The following is a 24,086-nucleotide window of genomic DNA, read 5'->3' as shown; positions in this document are numbered from 1 at the left end:
CAATCTATGTAAGAAAGTGAGATAAATCACACATTTTCTAATCCCAAAATGTCTTTTGCTTTGTCTTCCCGTACCTCGGACATTGTAGTCTACTGCTTAGGACTCGTGTCGCTATGCACAAATTTGTCATAGCAACGTATCAGGTCGCCAAATGGCTTTAATTTCAACACGAACCTAGCTGTGTGTATCGAGGTCACTGTTAACACTGTGTAGGCTGTATGATTAAACATCCTTTCCAGGCTATTAACACACCCGGAAAAATAATAATTAAAAAACCCTTTTTGGCGAGGTTGTTCACTTGGTAAGACATGATATAGGCTACTTAGAAAAGTTTGAAATGATGTAAAACATCAGCAACACATTCCCGACTTTTTAAAGTAATGAGTGTCACCTCACCACATTTATGTGGCAATGTGGTCAGCTTGGGAAGAGCATATATTAATGAAAAAAATATATGAAATAGTATTTGAAATGGCAATAGGCTATTTGTTTGTTTTATTGGAGAAAAACGATTTCTTCATTACCAAAGGCCTACCATACTCCATGTCTGTCTATGATTTAGGATTGACCACACTATTGAAGCTTACCTCTTTATCCAGGAGAGGTTCCAGATTGGCCTGTCTTAATTCAAAGGCCATCAGAAAACAGAGAATTTTTTTCCCTACCATCATAACCAGTGTTTGTGCGTACATAATCAGGACCGCTGACAGCTTTGGCTGTGCCCAGGACAAAGTCATCTGAAAGGGCCCCCTGCACTCAATACATAGACTACATACAATGTATAATGAGGACCCATTCCTTAACCCCTCGTCTCACTGGGCCCAGGTAAACGGACCCCTTTGTCCCCCCTGTCAGCTTCCCTGCATGTAGGCCACATACATTGCTGAAAGAAGTGAACGAGACAGGAATGAAATGTGAAAATGTATTTCTGTTTACTTTTACACTATGAAGTGTGAACGGTCACCTCTCCTCCTCATATTCAGAGTGCATAAAACAGCACTCAACTGTGTGGTCTGTTGATAGCCTGTGTAGTACAGTAGATCAGACTCCATTTTTTGACAAAAATCTATGTAGGGTTAACACAAAGTTTGAAATTGTGTTTGACCAGTCTCCAATGTGCAGTTTAACTAATAACTAAAAATAATGCATTGACATGAAATAGCCTACAGACTGATACATACAATAAATACAGTCACACAGACACAAACTGTATTTATTGACCATCAGTATGTTAATCTTCTTATTGCACACTAACACAGTGGACACACACACACACACACACACACACACACAGTGGACACACACACTAACACAGTGGACACACACACTAACACAGTGGACACACACACACACACACACACACACACACACACACACGGCAGGAGGAGATCATACAGGTGATGTGAAGATGCTGTATATAAGGTGCAATGAGTAAAGTGTACGTGGCATGGTGAAAGAAGTGTTCATGGAATATTCTCCAGTGTCCTTGGAATATTCATGTGGTTTTCTTCAGTGCGTTGAGGAGTCTGATGGCTTGTGGAAAGAAGCCGTTTCCCAGTGTGCTTGTGCGGCACCACATGCGCTTCCCTGATGGTAGTAGGGAGGGATACAGTCTGTATGCTGGATGAGTTATGTCTTTATGATGTTCATTGCCCTCTTGGAACAGTGTGAAGTGTACAGATCCTGAATGGCTGGTAGGGGTGATCTTATGAGCTTTTCTGCCGTTCTCACCACACTCTCTGTACTGCCTTCTAGTCTTCAGCTTGACGGCTGCCATGCCAGACAGAGAGGCTGCTGGTCAGGATGCTCTCAATGACACCCCTGTAGAAGGTGGTGAGTGCCGATGTGGGGCGGTCGGCTCTTCTCTCATCCTTTGCAGGAAGTGGAGTAGTGTCTGTGCCTTTTTGAGATGGTGGAGCCATGTGGTGCAGTTGGAGCCATGTGGTGCAGTTGGCAGAGGAGGAGCGGCACAGTGGTTGGTGCTGGGTTGATCAGGTTCAGAACCAAAGTTGCTGGTGTCATCAGCCCTCCCTCTGAAAACTGGCTCCGTGCCTGTCAAAAAAAGGCATGCTAATGTTATGAATGAAAATAAAGACAAAAACAAGCACCCCCTATCTACCTACAGAAAGACATGACCATGACATGACCATGTGCATATGCTTGTGCACACGCCCCCCCACACACTGCTACTGTCTTAAAGTGTGGCACGCAGGCAGGCACGCAGGCCTATTCTCCCCCCTTTGCCTCAAGTCAAGTGTGCATTTTAGAGGTTGGCCTCACCTGCACATGTGTGAAGAGCAGGGAGATGGGAGGTTGAGGATGACGAGGCAGGGCAGGAGGTTCTCCTTGTGAGCTGCCCTGGTCCTGATGCTGATTGCCCATCACCATGCTGTGGCTCATCAAACCCATTACTGGCATATCGATGCTGAACAGGAACGACTGCTTCCATCTGCACACATGCACACAGACACACACACACACACACACACACACACACACACACACACACACACACACACACACACACACACACACACGAGAGGGTATACATAGAATACACTACATAAAAATCACACCCATCATTTTAATGCAGAACACTAGGCTGAAGAGATACAGAGCTTCTGGCCTGTACAGGGGTCACTACTACTGTGCCAGTGTTTTGTATTATCCTCTATACACAAGTTCTGCTATAAATAAACACAGCACATGAAGGATCACTGTATGAAATACTTATTGGTCTAGTGCAGAACAAAACGGATTCAGTGATTTACTCACCACTGTGTGCAAGTTTCTGTGTTCAGCTCAGGTGGAAGCCTCCATCACAACATGTTGGTACTGACATCAACCATCTTTCAGAAAACTGCCTGCCTGTCAGAAATAGCAAAATTATGTTACCACAACAAGGTAGTATCTTAAAGACACCCTTAACCAAAGGCAGACAGACACACACTGCCACTGTCTTGGTTCTAGGACATACACACGCCCTTTAAGGGTCACATGTATAATGACCGGGTTCTCACTTACTCACTCCTTTTCTCCTACTTTTGCCTCAGACAATGCAGTGAGTTTTTAAAAAAAATGGCCTTACCTGCACATGTGTGAAGGGCAGGAAGAGAGGTTGAGGATGGAGCTGCCAGTCAGGAGGTCCAGAGCTGTCCTGGTCCATCACCATCATGTGGATCATCAACCCCAACTTCTTATATCTGCGTGCACACATTCTCTCTCTCTCTCTCTCTCTCTCTCACACACACACACACACACACACACACGGAGAGATACAGGTTATATGGCACATCAGGAGGCAGGGGTATTGTTGCGCTCTAGATGTTTAGAAATAAGTAGGTGCATGGACCCAAAAAGTAGAGTTCAATGTGGGAGCACACTAAAAACACTACGGTCAAGTCACTACTCTCTGATGGCAGCAACCTGAAACGTCTGCTCTAGCTCTGAGAATTGTTTAAAAAAAAAATCTGCTTGTGCTTGACCATAGTGTCTTATTTAGTGTGTGAACCTGCTCCCACATTGAACTATATGGCACATTTAAAATCAGACCCAATGACAAGTCAAGTCGGTTTTATTTTCAATTTCTTTACATGCACTGGTCAAGAATTTATATTACGTTTAACACCAGGTTGAACAAATATGACACCTCCGACTTTCAGTGCTATTCCATACATCTTTGCTTCAAAGAAACACAACTGATAGCTCAGATGATGAAACAGATGTGCACAACGCAGCACAGGAAGAAACTACTGTATAAACACCTTTTGGCCCAGTGCTTAATTTGTTTAAGGGGAAATACAGCATCATTTCGTGATAGCTCGTGGTACAACAAACTTTCAAAACATCCGCGTGTCATTTGAAAGGGATGTCAAAACTATACGTTTATTCAAACGAGTAACAAACCACGAAACTGTTATTAATACGGAGATCATTTCGTGATCACTTTGTGGCGAACTTTATGATATTTAAGCAAGCAAGCACACAATCCGATAACCATTCGAAAGACCGTCAAAACGTTTATGAATGAACATTTCGTAGTAGGCCTAGTTAACTTGTATTCTAGTCTGGCTAGCCCTTAGTGTCCTTCATCTCACCCTTGTCATGTTAACGTCTTACCTTACACATAACTATGTACTCCATTTCACATTTGCCTCGTAACAAGATTCTGAGATGTGCTGCCTTTGTCCATTCTGACCAGGCTGGCTAGCTAGCTACCAGGTTGGAAATACCGTAGTAAACTAGCACAGATTTCCCAGGCAGTGAAGCCTGTAGTGGGGTATGAAGGGCAACAGATGTTCATATGTGGGAACCAAAGGCAGTTTCCTTCTTAATATATGCAGCGAAGTAGTCACAAGAATGATAATTACACAGGAATAATAGTTGCTTTGTCTGCCCATAACTTAGTACTGTACATTATGACAAAAACACACACAACATGAAACAAACTTACGAAGGGCGGCCTGTTAGCTTGCCTTGAAGCTAAAAAAGACATTAGCCAAAACCGCTAGTTGGTTGGCCGAGGTGGTTAAATGTTCGCCCTCCGGCTGAAAGTCAACTCGTAAAGTAACCGTTATGTATATTCATGCATTTATATCGAAATCTTACCGACAGTTGAGTGATCGCTGCAGCGAAATCCATTCAGTCGTTTTTAAAAAATCCCGCGCGGCGCTTGTGTTGTTGTCATTCGGCCGCATGTGACTTCAGAAACCTGAACAGCCAAAGGGGCGTTACTGTGAGGGCGGTCTAGTAAGAAGGAATGGGCGTAGCGGTATTAGCTGGACAAGACGCAGCTGGACCATATTGCACAAAGACTTGCCCCTTTTCATGATGCTTCCCGTTATAAATATTTTATCTATCCAGTTCAACAAAATCGGAGCATTTTCTACAGTTGATTTCGTAGAGCAGACAGCACAAGCTGCCAGCAGCAGATACATTTCAACACTCTGTCTTTGAATGCCCTGAGCACTTTAGCATGACGTAGTAGAGTAGAGTATCATTTATTGATCCCGAGGGAAATTAAGGTGTCAAGTAGCATACATACATGCATAAAGATACAGATAATATACAGACAGATAATATACATAATATACATAATACAGACACAAGGACATTACATATACTGTATATTCACAAATATTCACATATCACCAATGTGACACTGAAAGTACACAATTTAAGGGCATTCTCTCAGTTTAAAAAAGCACAAATATTACATTGACTTTTTACTCACCCCACACATCCAGTGCAGCGAGGACCTGTGGATGTTGTCAATCAGCGAGTCCGTGCCCAGACACCACCTGCCGCGATACTTCCAACTCGATCTTGGCCTGATGTGACACAGGAAGATCGCACCCATCAGGCAAGCTGGTTTCTGCTAACTTGGAAGAAGAGCGGTCGCACTTCCCGATGCAGTGTGGTACCTTGCGGGTCCCAGGACTTTTTGGTTTGCTTTGGAATTTTCACTTGAGCACATCCACTTAGAGGGAATTTCACATGGACATCCCGGACAATGCCTTTGGACTTTGCACTCTTGCAAGCTTGAATTGCCCCGTAATGCATTTTGGTCGCAGAGCCACACTACATCTCCGACAGCAACATTTTTTCTTGTAGTGTGCATCTTGCTGTGGATGAACAGGTTCTGGCCTGTAAGTTGGCTCCAGGACTTCAGAACAGGCTGACTTGTGTTTGCATTTCTTGCAGTCTTTTGATTGGGTAGATGTTGATGTTGACTGTTTTGAAATCTCCACTGTCTTCTTCAAAGGCCCCTGCACACATTCCCCCCCATTTCCCTTACCAACACTCAGGAATCCGACAGTCGCTCCCCATGTCCATGCAACTGCCCTGACCAACTGACCCAGACCGCCGAAGTGCCCTTCATCCAACAGCTCCTGGACTGCTGCCACTGCTGGCGGAGCAACCCCAGACCTGGACCACACGCCGTTCCGGACAGCAACTGGGTGCCGTGGCAGTGAATGCCCTCCTCTACACTCCAGCAACACCACCTCCTGACTGCACAGTTAGGCATTCCACTGACCCTGCTGACCACCCACCCCAAGGAAGCCGAAGGAACCACGGACCAGACCGCCACTCTAAACCCCAGCCAGGCCATCAGAACCCCCCCCCCCCCCCCCCCGGGGACTATGCCCACAGTACCCATAATTCACCACTTATCTCAGACATCAGCGGAGATGAACTTCTCCAAGAAGAAAAAAGAAACGCGCTTCGGCCAGAACCAGACAGTGAGAGAACCACTCACCAGAAGAGTGCTGTTAAGCCAAGCATCTACCTCCCTACTCTATTCTACTCTACTGGTACTGTGCTGTACCTGAGGTGGAGCTGTAGGCACGGTGTCATCGTGAAGCTAGTTGAGGCCAAGGCCAAGCTGAACCCTCTTGACCACATGTCAAGTTGAAGAGGTGCAGAGCAGTCTTTGCAGCACGGATGAAGAACTAGTTCCAAAAGCACTACCGAATCGAGGTCAAGAAGTGGCCTCACCTAGTTGACAGCCAGACCATCTTGTGTGCCATACAGCATGGAAGTTATGGATGCCAAACCCTTAAAGGAAACAGAGCTGGCAAAATCCAGAGCAGCATTGACTGAGATTGGTGATGCATTCCAAGTGCTGTGAACATAGCAGATATCAGGCCAGTCCTGAAGACCTAACTGAAACTTCCAAGTGGCAATGCGGTGCGCAGTTCCTTCAGTAGCCAGCACAGTCAGTAAAAGACATTACTGCACAAGCAAGATACAATGACACTAGAAATGCCAAAGAAAACTTTCACTGCAGTACTCACCCGAAGTCAGCTGAAGGCACAACGCCAAACTGCAGTCCAGGGCAACACACGGTCCAAGTTCAGAACTCCCCCACCCACAATAGCAGCAGTCCAAGAGCTAATGGACAAAAGGTGCTTCAGCAGTCCGAGACGGCTAGTTGGGACAGTTGCATGGACATAAAGAGTGGCTAGGCTCCTGAATGTCAACAGGGGAGATGAAGCAAAGTGGGAGGCAGAACCTTTTTTCCTGTTTTTTTTCTTCAAGCTTTATCCTCCAGACCACTATGTGAAGTGTTTTCTCTCTTTGTTGTGTTTTGGTGAGTGGAGTCTTTGCATCTTAGTCACTGGCAGCAGAAGGTTGTCCACTGGTCAGTTGCCTCACTGGTCAGCGGTGGTCCGCTGGCAGACGGCTCACTGGTGCAGCCGGTATGCACTGGCAGTCGTTGGTTTCCAATGGTGCTTTGGTTTTCCACTGTCAAGTGTATATCAGCACTGGGTTTTCCACACTTGAAAGACTATGCACAGACACAGGATTCTAGCCTAGAAATCTAGACGCCCCTAGCGACCGCAAATTGAATTTGCTCCCGGGGGCAGTCTGCGGACCCCGGTCGTTTTGCGAGGCTGAAAGTTATCCGATGACAGGGCCAATCGAATCGCGAGGGGGGCCGGGCTACCTAGTAAACAGGAAACTTTCTAAGAAGAAGCATGGTGTCCGTCAGTGCTACGTACAGCACGAAAGTGTTTACTTAATTTAAAAAGCCTGGATGATAATACATTTCGTGGCTGACATGGATTGATGTAATAATACACCATGAACTTATCGGACACAAATAGATCTTAACACATTACCATTTGATCATTCGATGTTTTAAACTAGCTCGGTAAGCTAAGTTGAGCATTTTACAGAACCAGATAGTCACACGCTATTATCAGACCACTACTGTAGGTGTAGAATGAAATTGCGGCCCCAATTTCTAATAAGACACATGCCGTTAAAAACGAGACATGTGGGAGCTTTGAAAGTCTTTGAGTAGCTTACTAAATAGATGGGATCGATAGTCTGGCTAGTGGGAGCGAGCTGACCGGGGAGCGTCCTGCGTTGGGAGCGACAATCAGGGAAAGTTATGGGTATACAGCTAGCTAGCTAACACCGAACATGCCATGTTGACAACAATCATACATATAACCATTTAACAAGCCCCAAATTGCTCGACATTTCGCTGATTGATCAAAGAGGGCCATGTGGTTGAAAACGAGGCCATGTGGTTGAACTGTATAAGTGAAAACACGATTTATTAGGAAACTTGTTTGTGACTGTGGTCATCACACGCTTTCACTGCTACGACGGCTGGAAGTTGCCGCTTCACCTACAAAGAGGCCCTCGCTAGTGGCTAGCTAACCTGTCGTCAATAACAGAGCTAGGTATCCAGCCTTGTATTATATGCCTGCCCCAAATTCTAATAAGATCCATGTCACTAAAAACGAGACATTTGGGAGCTTTGAAAGTCTGTAAGTCGCTTACTAAATAGATGGGAATGACACCTAGTCTACCGAGCTAGCGGCTAGCCATGTATTAGTTATGGGTATACAGCTAGCTAGCTAACACCGAACATGCCATGTTGACAACACTCATAAATATAACCATTTAACAAGCCCCACATCGCTCGACATTTCGCTGATTGATCAATGAGGGCCATGTGGTTGAAAACGATGCATTTTTTTAACTGTATAAGTGAAAACACGATTTATTAGGAAACTTGTTTGTGGCTGTGGTCATCATACGAATTCACTGCTACGACGGCTCGAAGTTGCCGCTGCACCTAGGGGCGTGTCGCGTGTACGTTGTGAAAGACAGCTGTGACGTTACACAGAAGTGTGTGGGGATTGGTTGTTCCACCATCCTATTGCGTGACGTTGAGTGCTGAAGCAACCGTTTATCCCGCCCACACTGCCGCCCAGCCCTCCTAGACCCTGGTACAGCTTTTTGCTGTACGGGTCTGGCTGCGCTAGGCTAACAGGATTCCATTCATCCGGTCTTTTTCATTGATTTCAGTGGTGTGGATGTCCTTAATAGTCCTATTTTTTCTTCTCTTTTTTTCTTTTATTATTATTTAATATAATAGTTTTATTTTAGTATAGTTTTTTCTCGGGTTGTCCTCTGTGCATTTTCCCCAACTTGTAAAAAGGATGGAGGCTTCTGGTGGAGGCTTAACCCTATCGCGCCGGACGCATCATATTTGATGCATCAAATTCAAAGCCCTCTCCACGCTGACACAAAAAAAAATCCATCTCAAAAACATTCTGCGTGTCATTTCCAAACGTCCTGCAGTACACGGAAACCGCCACAAGAGAGCAGCGGTCAACAACAAGTTGATCACAGCTCGTCGAAAAATGCAAAAATGGAGTAGAAGCGGTTTCCCTGACCGACGCTGAGATATCGTCAAATTGCAAAAGGTTTGTGTACAAATTTCCGAAATATAACTCTACATCCTTTAATTTGAACACTTGCTTTGTGCAATTAATCAAGGAAGAGTTTATATTTTTACACCGTGTTGCAGAGAGATCGTGCTAAAACTGATGAAACAAATAAGCACCATCCGGCGGTGGCAGGAAGTCAGCCATCAATGCATTTGCTCCATAGGGAAACTTACAAAGCATACCACGACGATCGTTTAACAAAACACACAAGTTGTTTTACTTCAAAACAAAGATATTGCCTTAAGAAACAGGTTTTACTTGCAATTTTGAAAATGTAATGCAAAATGTTGAAATTATGATCTCGTAAAAAATGCATTGAAGTGAATGGAGAAATGGTCCAATTGTAGTAATGGACCCATATATTCAAATTACACATCAAAAATGAATAATGATCTATATTACACTCATAAATAGGTTGTTAAAGGGACACTGTGCAGGAAATGGTCAAAAAAGGTACTGCAACTATTCTGCCCATTGAAACCGGGCTGCCTATTGCCAAATTTAATCTTTACATGTAAGTTTACTAAGTAATAAACAAATATTTTCTAGTATGGTCCAAGTACAGTCATTTTTGTAGCTAAAAATGGCTAATTTTGGAAATTCAAAATGGCGGACCATGGAGAAGATCCCCCTTTTCATGTATGAAAAGTGCAATTTTTCCAGTCATAATGAATACTTAGAATTTTATGCTGGTGGTAAGTATTCATGAAAAAGGTAACATTAGTGAATGGACAGCATGAATTCTGGAAATAAACAACTATAAATCTCACACAGTGTCCCTTTAAGCATTCGATCAGCTATGTTTTTACATAGATTTTAAAAAATTACCCAACCAGGCTGTGGGAAATGTAAAATATGGTCCTGCTAAAACAAGGACAGACTAAAATAAATGGCAGGATCTCACTAAATATTTAAAGATAATCCTCAAATTAAAATGTCTGACAACTTTTTTAAATTAAAAAAAAGTTGTAAATGCATTAAAAGTCATTTTTCAATGGTCATGAAATTGGAATTTCCATTCCTTTAAAGCCTGATGCATCATATATGATGCATTAAATATCTCAGTGACCTTAACAAAATTTTGATTTTTTTTTTTTACATTTCTTATAAGGGACCAATATTGAAGCAAATTCCAAAAAATTAGAATTTTCTCATTGCTTTCATGGTTCAGGTCTCACACGGTTAAGGCACTATTCCACTGGAAAGGATTTCCTTTTTGATTTGGTTGAGTTGTGGTTATGTCTTTTCCTTAGGTGAAAAACCTGGAGGGAAACATGCAGACAGACAAAGAAAAGAAATGAGTTATACAGAAATGTGCAAAAATGCTCATGTGCAAACATGCAGGAAATGTGCAACCATGTCTACAATAATTCAAAAATAAACTTTGCAATGTTAGACTATAAACCAGATTGAATAACCACAAGCCCTCGTGATTTACGAGATTGTAGGAGCAGACCCCATTGCGGTAGGCCTAGTAGCTAATCATAAATTGAGCAGAACGTAAGTCTGAGCCATACAAAGATAGTCTATCTCCTGAGATGCTTCAATCTCTGGCCATAGCCTACCCATCGTGCTAAACATTCCGAAATGAATAAAACAAGCGCTTACCGGCAGTGGTGTAGTCTACTTTTTTATGGTGGGTATACTGTATATTTGAGATTTTTTTTGAAGTGGGTATACTGTATATATTTGTGCTATTCAAAACAATGGATCAATCAATTTTAAGTGGGTATACTGAAATCCCTGAAATTTAGAAGTGGGTATACTCCGTATACCCGCGTTCTACGTAGACTACACCACTGCTTACCGGCTGCCTCGTTTCAGGAATCACGTTTGTACAATAAGTCCTCTTGGCTTGGTTCACAGGCAAGCACAACAAAGTCTGTCTAGCTGCTAGTAGTCTCCCGAACGGCCAAACCAGTCTAGAAAACCTAATTATAACCCTGCTCTCCAGTTCGCCGCCCAAACCAAATTGAAATCAGCTGACACGACACAGCTGACGGTGATCAACCGACTCGTGCCTTCATTAGGCCATTCACTTCTACTAATCAGTTCGCGGTTCTCACCTAATCACCACCCATTCTTTTGCCTAGATGTTTTCTCCCGTGAATTTTCTCAGTGAGACTAACCGCAGAGATACACCAGCGGCGACGCGATTCAAGCGACAGAGTGTAGCTGCAAGCGATACGAGAGATTGAGGAGACTAGAGTATGTCCGTACAGGCAGAAGGCAAAGCATTCAAGCATTCCCATTGGCTGTGGTCACTGACCTCTATACAGTCATCGGCTGTCGGGCTTGTCGCCGAACCGCGTCATAGAAAGTTGAAAAGATTTCAACTTCAAATTGTCGCGCTCGTCGCGCAAATCGCTCTAGTCTCCAGAATCGCTTTTGTCTCTCGACTCAATACAAAGTCAATTACTTCCGTCGCTCGACTCGCTCAGATCGCCGCTGGTGTATCTCTGCGGTAAAGCCAACTACGTAGGCTAGCCTAGGGTCTCATGTAAACGTAGCCAGTGTCATCATTGTAAGGGCAGTCATGGGTGAGCGGTTAGGGCGTCAGACTTGCATCCCAGAGGTTGCCGGTTTGACTCCCGACCCGCCAGGTTGGTGGGGGGAGTAATCAACCAGTGCTCTCCCCCATCCACCTCCATGACTGAGGTACCCTGAGCATGGTACCGTCCCACCGCACTGCTCCCCATGGGGTGCCACTGAGGGCTGCCCCCTTGCACGGGTGAGGCATAAATGCAATTTCGTTGTGTGCTGTGGAGTGCTGTGTCACAATGACAATGGGAGTTGGAGTTTCCCAATGGGCTTTCACTTTCACTTTTCACTTCACATTGTCAACATTTTGGATGGCAGTCTTTGCTTTTTGATGATGGAAATCCACCAAAATGTCTTTTCACTCATATAAAGTCTATTTGTAGATTGTGTTAGTACTCTTGATTACCACAATGAATTTTAACAAAAAGTTTTGTTGAAGAAAGAAATGTGTGGATAAAGAGTGATGTGGACATACTTTGCTTTTCCAACTATGTTTTACTGTAATGCCCTTCACACGAGAGCACTTCCAACATGCTTTATCCTTGTTATTAATCTCTTGTATTCTCTACATCAGCAACATTCTTTCGGATTTTTTGCCTGTTTGTATGCCCTCTCAGTTTTTCTTTTCTTTTTTTTTTGATTATTATGTTCATTTTTTTCCAGCGGCATGTCCCACCTGCACCTTTGGCTGTGTCCAGTGGCAGTAGTGCCGCAGGGGTGGGGGAGAGAGTGGCATAATAGAGGTGGAGAGATGAAAGGGATGGGAGAGGGACAGAGTAAAAGCGAGTAAAACTACAAGGTTGGAAGGGTGAGAACAGGGTGGGGGTGCATATTGTGGGCAATTGGGAGGGTGGTGGCAGAAGGGAGGGCCAGAGTGGCTGAAGGGTAATATAGGTGACACAGGGGGGTATGTCATGGGGGATGGTGGCCACTGGGAGAGGGTGGTAGGGGTGGCATTGGAGAAGGGACAGGGGGAGTGGAGTGGGCAAGGGCTGAGAACAGCACAGGCAGTATCACAGGGTGGGGTGGGGGAGAAAGTGGGACAACAAGGTTGAGGGTGACCATGAAACAACTTCAACTAATTCAACTTGCAGCAGCAAGGGTTCTCAGAGGAACAAAAAAAAGACTGACCACATTATTCCAATTCTGTGATCACTCCATTGGCTCCCAGTGAGTTACAGAATTGACCGTTAGACATTACTTCTTGTAACTATATCATTAGATGGGATGGGACCCAGCTACCTCCTAGATATGTTGCAGCTGTACCAACTAGGTCACTAAAATCAATGGAGAAAAACTTGCTGGCAATACCTTAATGTCAAAAAAGTGTGGTGAGGTAGCCTTTAGCTGCTACGCGACAAAACTTTGGAACCACCATCTGTGTGTGTGTGTTTGCGTGTGTCTGCGTGTGGGTGTGGATGTGGAGTTTGTGCGTGCGTGTGTGTGATTGTGTGTTTAATATTTTTGACATTATAGGACACATAGAACACAGCTGTGTAGAGGACCTGAGTCTTTGGTGGTAGCACACACCTGGTGAAAGTGTGCCCTTCACGAAAACCCCAAAACTTGCATAGGCTATACCTCTTCCAGTTGTCACCACCACAAATTACATCACCACTTCCAGGCCCATAGCGGCCCCTGTACCTACACACACTTAATTCCCCGTAAAAAGTACAGCACATTTAGCCCCATTCGATGACGGATGGCCTTTCATCAGCCATTAATACTCACACTTATCTGTGGTAGGGTGGAGAGAGCGGATCTGGATGGTTATTGTTGGTGGTAAACAACACATTCTAATGGTCTGGCACAATATTAATTACCTGATGCAGGTGTACTGGTGGCACTGAGACATCTTTCTTTTTTTCCCCTCTTCCTGCTTTTGCCTTATCGTCGACAAACAGGACTTCTGCTAGTGTCTGTGATTTATGTGCTCGAGGGGTCGAGCGATGCCAGGCCTTGTACCTTGAACTTCTGCTTTCACACAACACAAACAAACACACACACACATGCGCAAACACACATGCACACACACACACAGCCCATAAGTCTTCTCCTCTCCTCTTTTCTACTCCCCCGGTCCTCTCAACAGCCGTTCACGTTTCTCTTCTTCCTTTCAATTCAGTTCAGTTCAGTTCAGTTCTCTCCTGTTTTAATCTCTTTTATCCTATCCTCTTTCTTTCTTCCGCTCTCTGCTCATTCTTTTTCCTCCTATACGTACCTATAGTATCTCTCTCGCTTCTTTTGCTCTCCTCCTCTCCCACGTACCCTCTGTTCTCTACCCTGTCTTTCTCGCCTTTATTTCATATCCACCTTCTTACCTCGCTGCTTCTCTCCTCTCCTCTCCTCTTCTCTTCTCGCCTCGAAGTGAAAGCAAATTCTGAGAAGATGTCTCAGTCTGGCGCCTCTTTGACACGCAACTGTACAAAACCCGTCTGTTTTCATCTCCCAGTTTTTCTTTCATTTTAGCCGTGCAAATGCTAATTGATTTTTTTTGTTAAAAATTGTGCCCCCAACACAATTGGCTGTGGTGAAAACAGTGAATATTAAAATAGATACGTACATTTTGGCAGCTATAGTTGGTGTGTGTGCGCACACCCATAAGTGTATGTGTCTGTGTGTGGGTGTGTCTGTCTCTCTGTGTCTGAAAGCTATGAGCAGCTGAGTGTCTGTGTGTGAAAGCCTAAATGATTGTTGTGTATTGTGCACATGAGGCAGAGGTGTTGACTGTACGTGCCTGGGAGAAGTTCCTCTCAGCCTAGCTTATTACCTCGTTGACATATCAAATGGCTGCTTGCTTTCACCCCAACCCCTCCAACCGCACACACACACACACACAGTAGACACCTCTCTCTTGTGCTGACGCGTGGTATCACCTCTCGCCATAATGGATTGAGTTCTGCCCGGCTGTCTGTCTCACTTAGCCCCAGCTGTGTCATTTACCCCAGCTCACATCATAATTCCACAGGCGCCACTCTTGCACACACACACACACAACAAATATACAAACACGCACATGCACGAGCGGAAGTAAATATATAAATAAATAAATAAATAAGGAAGAGTGAGCTGGTTCAGCGATGTGCGTTGCCCTTTAGCCCTATGCTAATGCCTGAAACAGCCCACTTTCACACGATCCGTCACCGACGATAATGCCTGCCAATTCATTCAAGTGTCTGTGTCTGTGTGTGTGTGTGTGTGTGTGTGTGTGTGTGTGTGTGTGTGTGTGTGTGTGTGTGTGTGTGTGTGTGTGTGTGACAGAGAGAGAGGTGGGGGGGAGCTAATGCATGCCAACACATTCAACTCATCTGCTGTTTAACCCTGAAACATTCTGAGTGCTTTAGCTGGACCCACTGAAGAAAGGAGGGAAAAAAGATAGAGTTCATTTAGCTGAACTGTAGCATTTTCTCACTGTCCAACCTGTGTGTGTGTGTGTGGGTGGGTGTGTGTGTGTGTGTGTGTGTGTGTGTGTGTGTGTGTGTGTGTGTGTGTATGTGTGTGTGTGTGTGTGTTCGCATGCGTGTGTGCATGCATGCGTGGGTGTGTGTGCGTGTGCGTGTGCGTGTTTCCGTCACTGTGCTAAATGGCTGCTTGTGTTTTGGCACCTACCTGACCTACCACAAAGTGAAGTGTTTATAGCTTGCCAACTGTAATATTTATTTATTTACTTTTTATTTATTTTATTTATTTTTTTCAGGACAGTCGGACCTAGGCCACTCTAAACTTTTCCATCTGTAATGGCTTGACCTTACTTTGGCCTTGCTGAGTGTTGAAGGGGTTCTCGAACGAGATCGCTTTGTGTTCGCACTGAACTCGCCCCCCTTTTAACTCTAGCCAGCATTGAGAGGACACATCACATCACGATACCCTTTCAGTACAGGAGCAAGCACTTCCCTCCAAAGGGACTCGCAGCTATTTACTGTGGGTGGGCCTACTGACTTGGGTACATAACAACTCTGCCATGGGTGACGGTGCAGTAGAGGTACTTAGGGCTGATGAGAGCTTTGGTCAGGCATGGAAGGAAACAGGGTTGGTCTGGGACCAGTAGAGATGCACCGGATCCGGCAGGATAATAGGGTTTTTCACAGGATCCGAGTCCGGCAGGATGTTGAGCAGTGGATCCGGTATCCGGCATGTTACCTAAAAATCAGGGTCTGGTGCATCTCTAGCCTAGGCTTTTCAGTCAGTCTTTCACAACCCCAATCACTGCATGGAGTGAAAGCCCTTTGGAAGCGGCCGTTGCAGGCAGTGTGGCAGTAAGCCAATGAGTCTAAAAAATAGTTTGCGCCAACGTAATAAATAGGGCCCACGTGTGCGAGCAGACTATATGTTTCAACCCTTTTATAGGGTCTGGTATCCGGTTCCGGATCCGGCAGGATCGTAGCCCCTTAATGCGCGCCGTACCTCCAGTGGCACGCTGTAATAGTCATTGAAATGTACCTACCATAGCACTACAGTACTATGACACATCACAGGCCTTTTAGTAATGCACCACGACTTGGTCATTACCATACTGGTAACAACAAATGTATAAAGCCGCGTCTTAAGGGGTTAAACATTGGATCGGCTATCCGGCAGGATCCTAAAAAATCAGGATCCCGTGCATCTCTAGGGACCACAAAATGACCCGGGTATGTTTGGTGTAGACCAGCTCATCACACAGTCCCCTGTTTTTGTACGACATTATGATTGGCTCATTAGCCCATTGTGTCCTGGAGCGACATATACGCTGCATTCAAGTTCTTGAGATTTGAGCTGTTTTATTAAAAAGGTGGGAGAGTTAGAGCTGAATGAACACTATACTAGAGCAAAATGAAGGTTCTAGATTTTAAATGTAACTTATTTCATGTTTGTATGTGCTTCGGGGGCTGAGATATTTAGGATTTGATAGGCAGAGGGCACCCTTACCAAAAAGGGCTTAGGACAAAATGGGTTAACGAATGGACTGATCTAAATGGTTGGGCGGTTTCTAAGGGTAGCAAAAAGAACAAACAAACAAACAAACAAATAACCCAAAAACAACAGCATCGGCCCCTGACGACTGTGTGCCCATCGTGAAAATGCCCTGTATGCCAGATGACCAGTCCAGCCCTGGAATGAAATCGTCTGAAAAGACCCTGCCCGTCTCACATTAATCATCATCACATCTCACATTAAATTATTTCTTTTATCCCAAGTGACTTACTGTTAGGTTTATTAGGTATTGGTTACAGTCCCTGGAGCAGTGTGGCGTTAGGTGCCTTGCTTAAGGGCTCAAGGGCACTTCAGCCATGGACGTACGTTTCACGTAGGTGTTAGGGAGAGGTAATGGTAGGATCGAATATGCAACTTGTAACCCTCTGGTCTTAGTAAGACCACCTCCCTATCAATTAGGCCAGTGTTTCTCAACCCTTTTTTAGGCAAGGCACCCTTTCAATTCATGAAAAATGTCAAGGCACCCCAAACCAACAAGCCGTAACATGGCATCGCATCCGATACCACAAAAGCTTAGAAAAGTAACACATTTGGAGACGTTCGAAGTTGCAGCTGACTGGGGCGACCTATATTTACTTTATTGTGCGTAAATGGCAGATGAAAGATTCCACTGACTAGCATTAACTTATCAATTTAGACAAATATGTATTTATCAGCCACGTTTCCGCGGCATCCCTGAGGCGGGCCTGCGGCACCCCAGGGTGCCCCGGCACCCCTGTTGAGAAACACTGAATTAGGCTGCCTAGGACATTTGACCTTCCATCCCACCACCCCCCTCAACTCCCCACCACCTCCAGTGGGCCTGCTCCAATTGATAATAGAGGATTCAATGCTGCCACCCTCCAAGACCCTACCTAAGGCAAGGCAAGTTTATTTGTATTGCGCATTTCATACACAGGTGTAACACAATGTGCTTCACAAAACTAATGCAAAAAGAAAGTAAGTAAATTACAGTCAAAGAACATTTAAAACATTAACCTAGACCTGCCTACCTCACTGAATATTACGCCACCACTGCCCCCAATCGGACACTCCTGCATGACCTGCATTCACAGTGCTCACTTGCAAATGTCACATTTGCTAAAGCGGCTTCTGTTGCAAAAAATAAAAGTTAAAAAAAAATCATGACAGGCCTTTCGCGCTCGCTCTCTCTCTCTCTCTCTCTCTCTCTCTCTCTCTCTCTCTCTCTCTCTCTCTCTCTCTCTCTCTCTGCCTCACTCCATGGGCTTTGTCATCATCACTATGCATTGCCATACATCAGGCCCCTCTCCCCCGCAGTGCAAATGCACAAAATGCCATGTGTATGTAATTACAAGATCTGCAGGCCAGAGCCAAATAAGAAATTGTCTGGCGTGCTTTGCTTCGCTGCGGCTGGTCTCTTTGCTCTCGACTGTGTAAGTTTGCGAAAAAGAAAAAAAAGATGTTGAGCTTGATTGATATTCCTGTACTCCATTCTTTCCTAATCCCATGCATTTTTAAGCAGCCAGCACCACATTTTCTAACGTGTCGCTCCCACCGTATGGTAATGAGACAGTGGTGTGTGTGTGTGTGTGTTTGTGTGTGTGTGTGTGTGTGTGTGTGTGTGTGTGTGTGTGTGTGTGTGTGTGTGTGTGTGTGTGTGTGTGTGAGAGAGAGAGAGAGAGAGTGTGAGAGAGAGAGAGGGTGTGCGTGTGTGTGTGTGTGTGTGTGTGTGTGTGTGTGTGTGTGTGTGTGTGTGTGTGTGTGTGTGTGTGACAGCGGAGATACAAGGAGAAAGATAGTGCTGGCAGGACACTTTGTGCAGAGCCAGGTCCTCAGGCACTGATTCTTTATTAAAAAATGTGCTGGGATGGGAATGAGACACATGTGCAGACACTAAGATTTCATTTGTCTCTGTGTGCATGTGTGTGTGTGTGTGTGTTTGTGCGCCTGTGTGTGTGTGCGTGCACGTGCATGCCTGCGTGTTTGTGTGTGTATGTGTGTGTGTGTGTGTGTGTGTGTGTGTGTGTGTGTGTGTGTGTGTGTGTGTGTGTGGACAAGTGCGCACGCACGCACCCACGCACGCACACACGTGTGTGTGTGTGCTTTTGTGCGTGTTTGTGTGTGTACTGTATGGCCTATATCTTTTTGTGCGACGTGAAGATTGTGATTTAATGTGGTGTTGCTCAGCAAGAGTTGTGTCGACAGTTGATTGACAGTAGCCATTACCCTGCATGACAAAAAAATCACTGCCAGCGTCCCAGCAGGGCTTCCATGGAAACGCATTTTACACATTCCTTGCTCCTGCAGAGAAGTTTCTAAAGCGTAGTGTACACAAAACAGGCACAAAACACACACAAACAGACACACACACACACACACCCTGCTCATCATTTTGTATCACCCCGGGTTGAAAATGACACGACTCCTCTGATTCCAATATAATTAAATATGGTGTGCTAGTGCACGGTGCTATGATATACCTTTCTGCAACCCAGCCCACAACATCATGTATATTTGAGCAGACAATAACTTCAGCTTTGAGAGAGAGCAGCATTAAATATTTCAAGACCACTGCACATTGTCCTGAAACCTCTCTTATTCACACAAACATACTGTTCGGTTCGCAGACCCATAACACGCGCACAGGCATAAGCGCACGCACGCGCACACACACACACACACACACACACACACACACACACACACACACACACAAACACACACACACAGATACACAGATACATATGCACGTACATGCACAGAAAAAGACAGATACACACGCGCGCAAGCACACGCACGAGCACACACACACACACACACACACACACACACACACAGTGAACGAACACAATGCATATTCTCACTAAAAGTAAATATTCTGGTATAGTAACATCTGCAGACTTCAGTGTGCCATGTGTATTGGGACAAGGAGACTGCCAGGATTTCATATTCAACACAACTTCAATTATTTAAAACACACTTGCAAACAAAGATGGAATAAAGCCCTCTCCATTTTCTTTTTACGCGCACACTCTCTCACACGCATTTCTCATGCTGACACACAATAACACCCAATCAATCCTGTGTCTCTCTCACACATGAAGTATTCTGTCACTCTTTCTGTCACACGTACGCATGCACACGCGCACACGCACGCACGCACTCACACACACACACACACACACACACACACACACACACACACACAGATATGGCAGTCTTTTCTTGGCCTTTTTTCATAACTATTGGAACCGTACCACACAAGCTTGCTTTCTCTTTATAAAATGAGTACAGACACCGTACGTGTGGCTACTCCGTGCGTACGGTCATTCCAGGCCTATAATGGACACTTAGTCAAATCGAACAAGTCCTTCAGCACAGTAAAGGTTGTAGCCTCTTAGTGCAGATGGGGTCGCCGGCGGGCCTATTCACTACAGCATTTGCTGAAAATACTCAACTACATTATAACAACGTTGCTATGACATTACAGAGAGCCTTAATAAGACATATCCATTACAATTTTGGTACATCAAGGTTATAACATAGGCTCTGCGCTCTTCCAGAAGTTAAACATTTTCAACTTTGACAGTTACGGGTGTATGTAAGACACAGTAAGACGACCCGATATTCTGTCTGATGGTCCTACGCCTTCTGTCAACCGTCAATGGAGGGTGCCAGTCTGAATGAAGTTTAAGGCATTTGGCCTCAAAATACTGTATCAAGGTATTAAGGAGGGTGTAGATGGGGAAGTATATCCACCAGCCTTGCACGGCAACACATCAATGCACATGGCATGTACAGACATTTTGGGGAGCAGGTGCTCAGGGGCGGACAGGGGGCAAGTGGCACTTCCAGCCACCTCACTAGGTTATAGAGTCTACGTATAGTACATAGAGTATGTCGGGGCATTATTGTCACACGCATTTGTAGATGATAATGTCAATATGAACCGCAGCACATTATGATAAAAAACGTAAACCTTTTTCTGCAGAGTAGGGCAAAGGGGCAGGTGCTTTAGCACCATCTCATCTCTATCTGTGCACACCTACAGTATGTTAATGCATCAAGGTTAAACTGCATGACAAAAAACATCAGATTTATTCACAGTGTAGATCCTTTGCAGGAGCACTGTGAGTTTTACGTATAGTGCCGGTGCCTGCTCTGTTAGTCACAGCTTTTGTGTACCTGTGACATTGGTGCCTTGATTTACTTTTTCTTTTCTTTTTTTTTTTGTTCTCTCTGCAAGTCATCGCCAGCTTTTCTGTATCAAAACTACTTTGCTGTAAGCAATATGCTGTAATCAGTTATTAGAAGATTCAATAGAAGATACATTTTATAAAATGTGATTTTGTAGCTGAAAACCGTTGGTCTATGTTCCGTAAGCAACAAAATTGCCCTTGATTTTCGCCCTCCAGGTTATGGAGTTGATTTTATGATTATGAAAAGTTTTGTAGTGAATGTAAGTCTCATGTCTAGACTAGTACAGGAAGTTACCATTATGTACTAAACAGCACATGCTGTCCACGTCCAGAGTGTTCAAAAGCAGAAAATCGATAATTGAAGAAACTGCTATGCCATTCCAGTGTCATGTACTTATATAAGCAATAAGCAGTAAGATTTGTATAGCACTTCATCATACATAACTGTCATTCAATGTTCTGAGAGAAAGACAAGAGAAAAGGGAAAAACTAGAAGGTAGAAAGTATAGAAAGTATTACAGAGAGTATATAACTAACCTTAACCAAAGGCGGGTGAAAATATCCATTACATAAATAATAACCAGTAGCCTAAATAATTACCAGCTTTGGGAAACGTCTTTTGTGCTAGATCAATGGCAATTAATTCAGCTTGGTCAAAGCATCACAAGGTCTTTAGGCTACTTAAGACTCTAGACAAGATGTATAGAGTTACAGATGTTTTCTGGCTCGTTTTCTCATCTTGATTAGTCAGTGTCACTGTTGTCAGCAGTTTTGGGGCAAAATAAGCAGACACTTCCTTCTCATTTGCTCATCAAGCTGGGAGCTGGATTGCTTGGCGAAGCAAATTTAGATGTGTTGATGAATCACTGAATCAAGTTCCGGAATATTATCTGACGGTTAAAAAAAAATAATAATAATCAACAGAAAATAAATGATATGTCACTTTTAAAACACACACACACACACACACACACACACACACACACACACACACACACACACACACACACACACACACACACACACACACACACACACTCCTTTACAAATAACACTCATTGTCATTATTGATAATTGCTACACACATAGTATTATCTAATTGACTTTTCACATCTACATTTACACCAATTGGATTTGGCACCTCTTTTGTGACCATTAAATTGGTTGCCTAGTAATAAAGCATTCATCACCTTTGTAAATTAGTTCTTTTTATAAAGTTATAAACAGTAAGGCACTGGTGGTCAGAAGCAGCAAATCTTAAGTTTGAGAGGAAGCGCAACCTGTCAGCTCACTTATTTATGAACTAGCCTCAAAACAAAGTCCAACGAAAACATCATTCTCACAGTATTCGCAGCAGCAATACATTTCTGGAACACATCGCTTACCTGAAAACAATTGTCTTATAATCTGTTTTATAAGTGACTGTTACATATAGATCATGATATTGAGTAGGCCTATGTCCCAAGTTCATTAAGATTGTCCACAATGTGTATGGTTTTTTTTGCAATTTAGACCTCTTCATGACTTTGGCCTAGACATTTCGAGTGCCCTCTAGGACCCCTTTTCATCATCTTTGCATACGTTTCGAATAATCAAAGTCAATGTCCTAGACTGACTCATGAAAAGGAACAGGCTGAAACTGGCCAGGGCACGCAGACAATGGCATGGAAGATTGAACAAAGTTACGGATAAAAAGGCTTAAGATAGGACATTTTGATCAGAGAGATACTTGAGGCTGAACTAGATGAATAGAAGTGTACTTCCTTCCATTACCTCAGAAGCACAGTCAAATACGTACACTTGGCAGTCAGAGGGTGTTTGATGACTTTTGAGGATTAAAAAAGTATTTTGAAAGTAATTTACTGTAAGTTCGGAGCTCATTCAAAATACAATGCAATGCAATTGTGGTTTTACTGAAAGTTATGTAACTTCGCTAAAGTGTCCTTTTGTTCGAAATAGTGAAAGATCGTATTTAGTTTACAGTTGAAAAGTATGATACATGCCAAGTTGTGCTGTGTCCACATGTATTAAACCCAAAGACTACAGTAGACCATGCATATAATTGTGAACTTGGATCAATGAAAAAAAAAAAAAAAAAACGCATGGACACTTTGGGGCAGGCAGAGAAAATCCCAAGAAAGGCTGATTGAATGGCTTGCCCTGTGTGGCCTGAGTAGTCCAGCAGACGGGGGGAAACAGAATGGAGCAGCACCTTCTGGCCTGAGGGGGTTTGGGTCCTCATGCTGTGACACACTCATTAGCCAGGATGGCGCCAGTGCATACACTCCCGTACGCACGCACGCACGCACGCACGCATGCACTGAGACACATACACATAGACACACACACACACACACTCACACACACACACACACACACACACTCACACACAGGGCCACAACATGGTCCAAGAGCGATTTGTTTCATCAGTGGCCTGAACTTGGCCAATTTGGCAGCGTCTGCTCACTTAGGACTGAAAGCCACTCACTCACTTTCTCTCCCTCCCACTTTCTCTCCCCCTCATGCTGTAGCTGTATTCTCTCTCTCTCTCTCTCTCTCTCTCTCTCTCTCTCTCTCTCTCTCTCTCTCTCTCTCTCTCTCTCTCTCTCTCTCTCTCTCTCTCTCTCTCGATCTTTTGTTACACACACACACACACACACACACACACACACACACACACACACACACACACACACACACACACACACACACACACACACACACACACACAGAGACAAAGAGAGAGAGAATGCTGTGGTCTCTCAGGGGGGTTTCTGTGCAGCTGTTATCCATGCAAGTGGCTCTGCCCTCTACCTGCGGAGTTGAGCCCAGGGGAGACATGACATGACGTGTCCCTACAGTGCTTCTCATGTGTGACAAATCATGTGTGCATAATACTGCATCAGAAAATGACCCATGTGTACCTATACTGCATGGGGAGGCGGCCCCAAGGGGTCCTGTGTACTGTCTTCATCAGAAAAGGGGCCCCACAATTCAGGTGCTCCTGCACATGTGTACAGGGAAGCCGACAAGGGGGACAAAGTGGTCACTTGTCCTGGTCCCAGGGAGATAGGGGGCCCAGAATTGGATCCTCATTACATTGTATTGGCTGGGAATGGCACCCTTTCAGATGTCTTTGTCCCGGGCCCAGTCAAAG

At 44.4% G+C, this 24,086-nt stretch overlaps 1 long non-coding RNA gene across 2 annotated transcripts; it reads right to left on the bottom strand.

Annotated features, from left to right (window-relative positions):
- Nucleotides 1-1,398: 1,398 nt before the first annotated feature.
- On the bottom strand, nt 1,399-3,421 carry LOC134448457 (uncharacterized). 2 transcript variants are annotated; one of them, XR_010034769.1, is made up of 4 exons: nt 3,089-3,421; nt 2,776-2,864; nt 2,281-2,449; nt 1,399-2,052 (listed from the first exon to the last, which is right to left on the bottom strand). It is a non-coding gene; the product is annotated as an uncharacterized LOC134448457 (long non-coding RNA). The 2 variants fall into 2 exon arrangements; XR_010034768.1 differs by having other exon boundaries at nt 2,776-2,868; nt 3,089-3,420.
- Nucleotides 3,422-24,086: the final 20,665 nt, after the last annotated feature.

Source organism: Engraulis encrasicolus, chromosome 5 (assembly GCF_034702125.1).
Source record: "Engraulis encrasicolus isolate BLACKSEA-1 chromosome 5, IST_EnEncr_1.0, whole genome shotgun sequence".
Lineage (NCBI taxonomy): Eukaryota > Metazoa > Chordata > Actinopteri > Clupeiformes > Engraulidae > Engraulis > Engraulis encrasicolus.
Note: the sequence above shows the minus strand (reverse complement) of the source record. Positions and strands in the feature narration are given on the sequence as shown.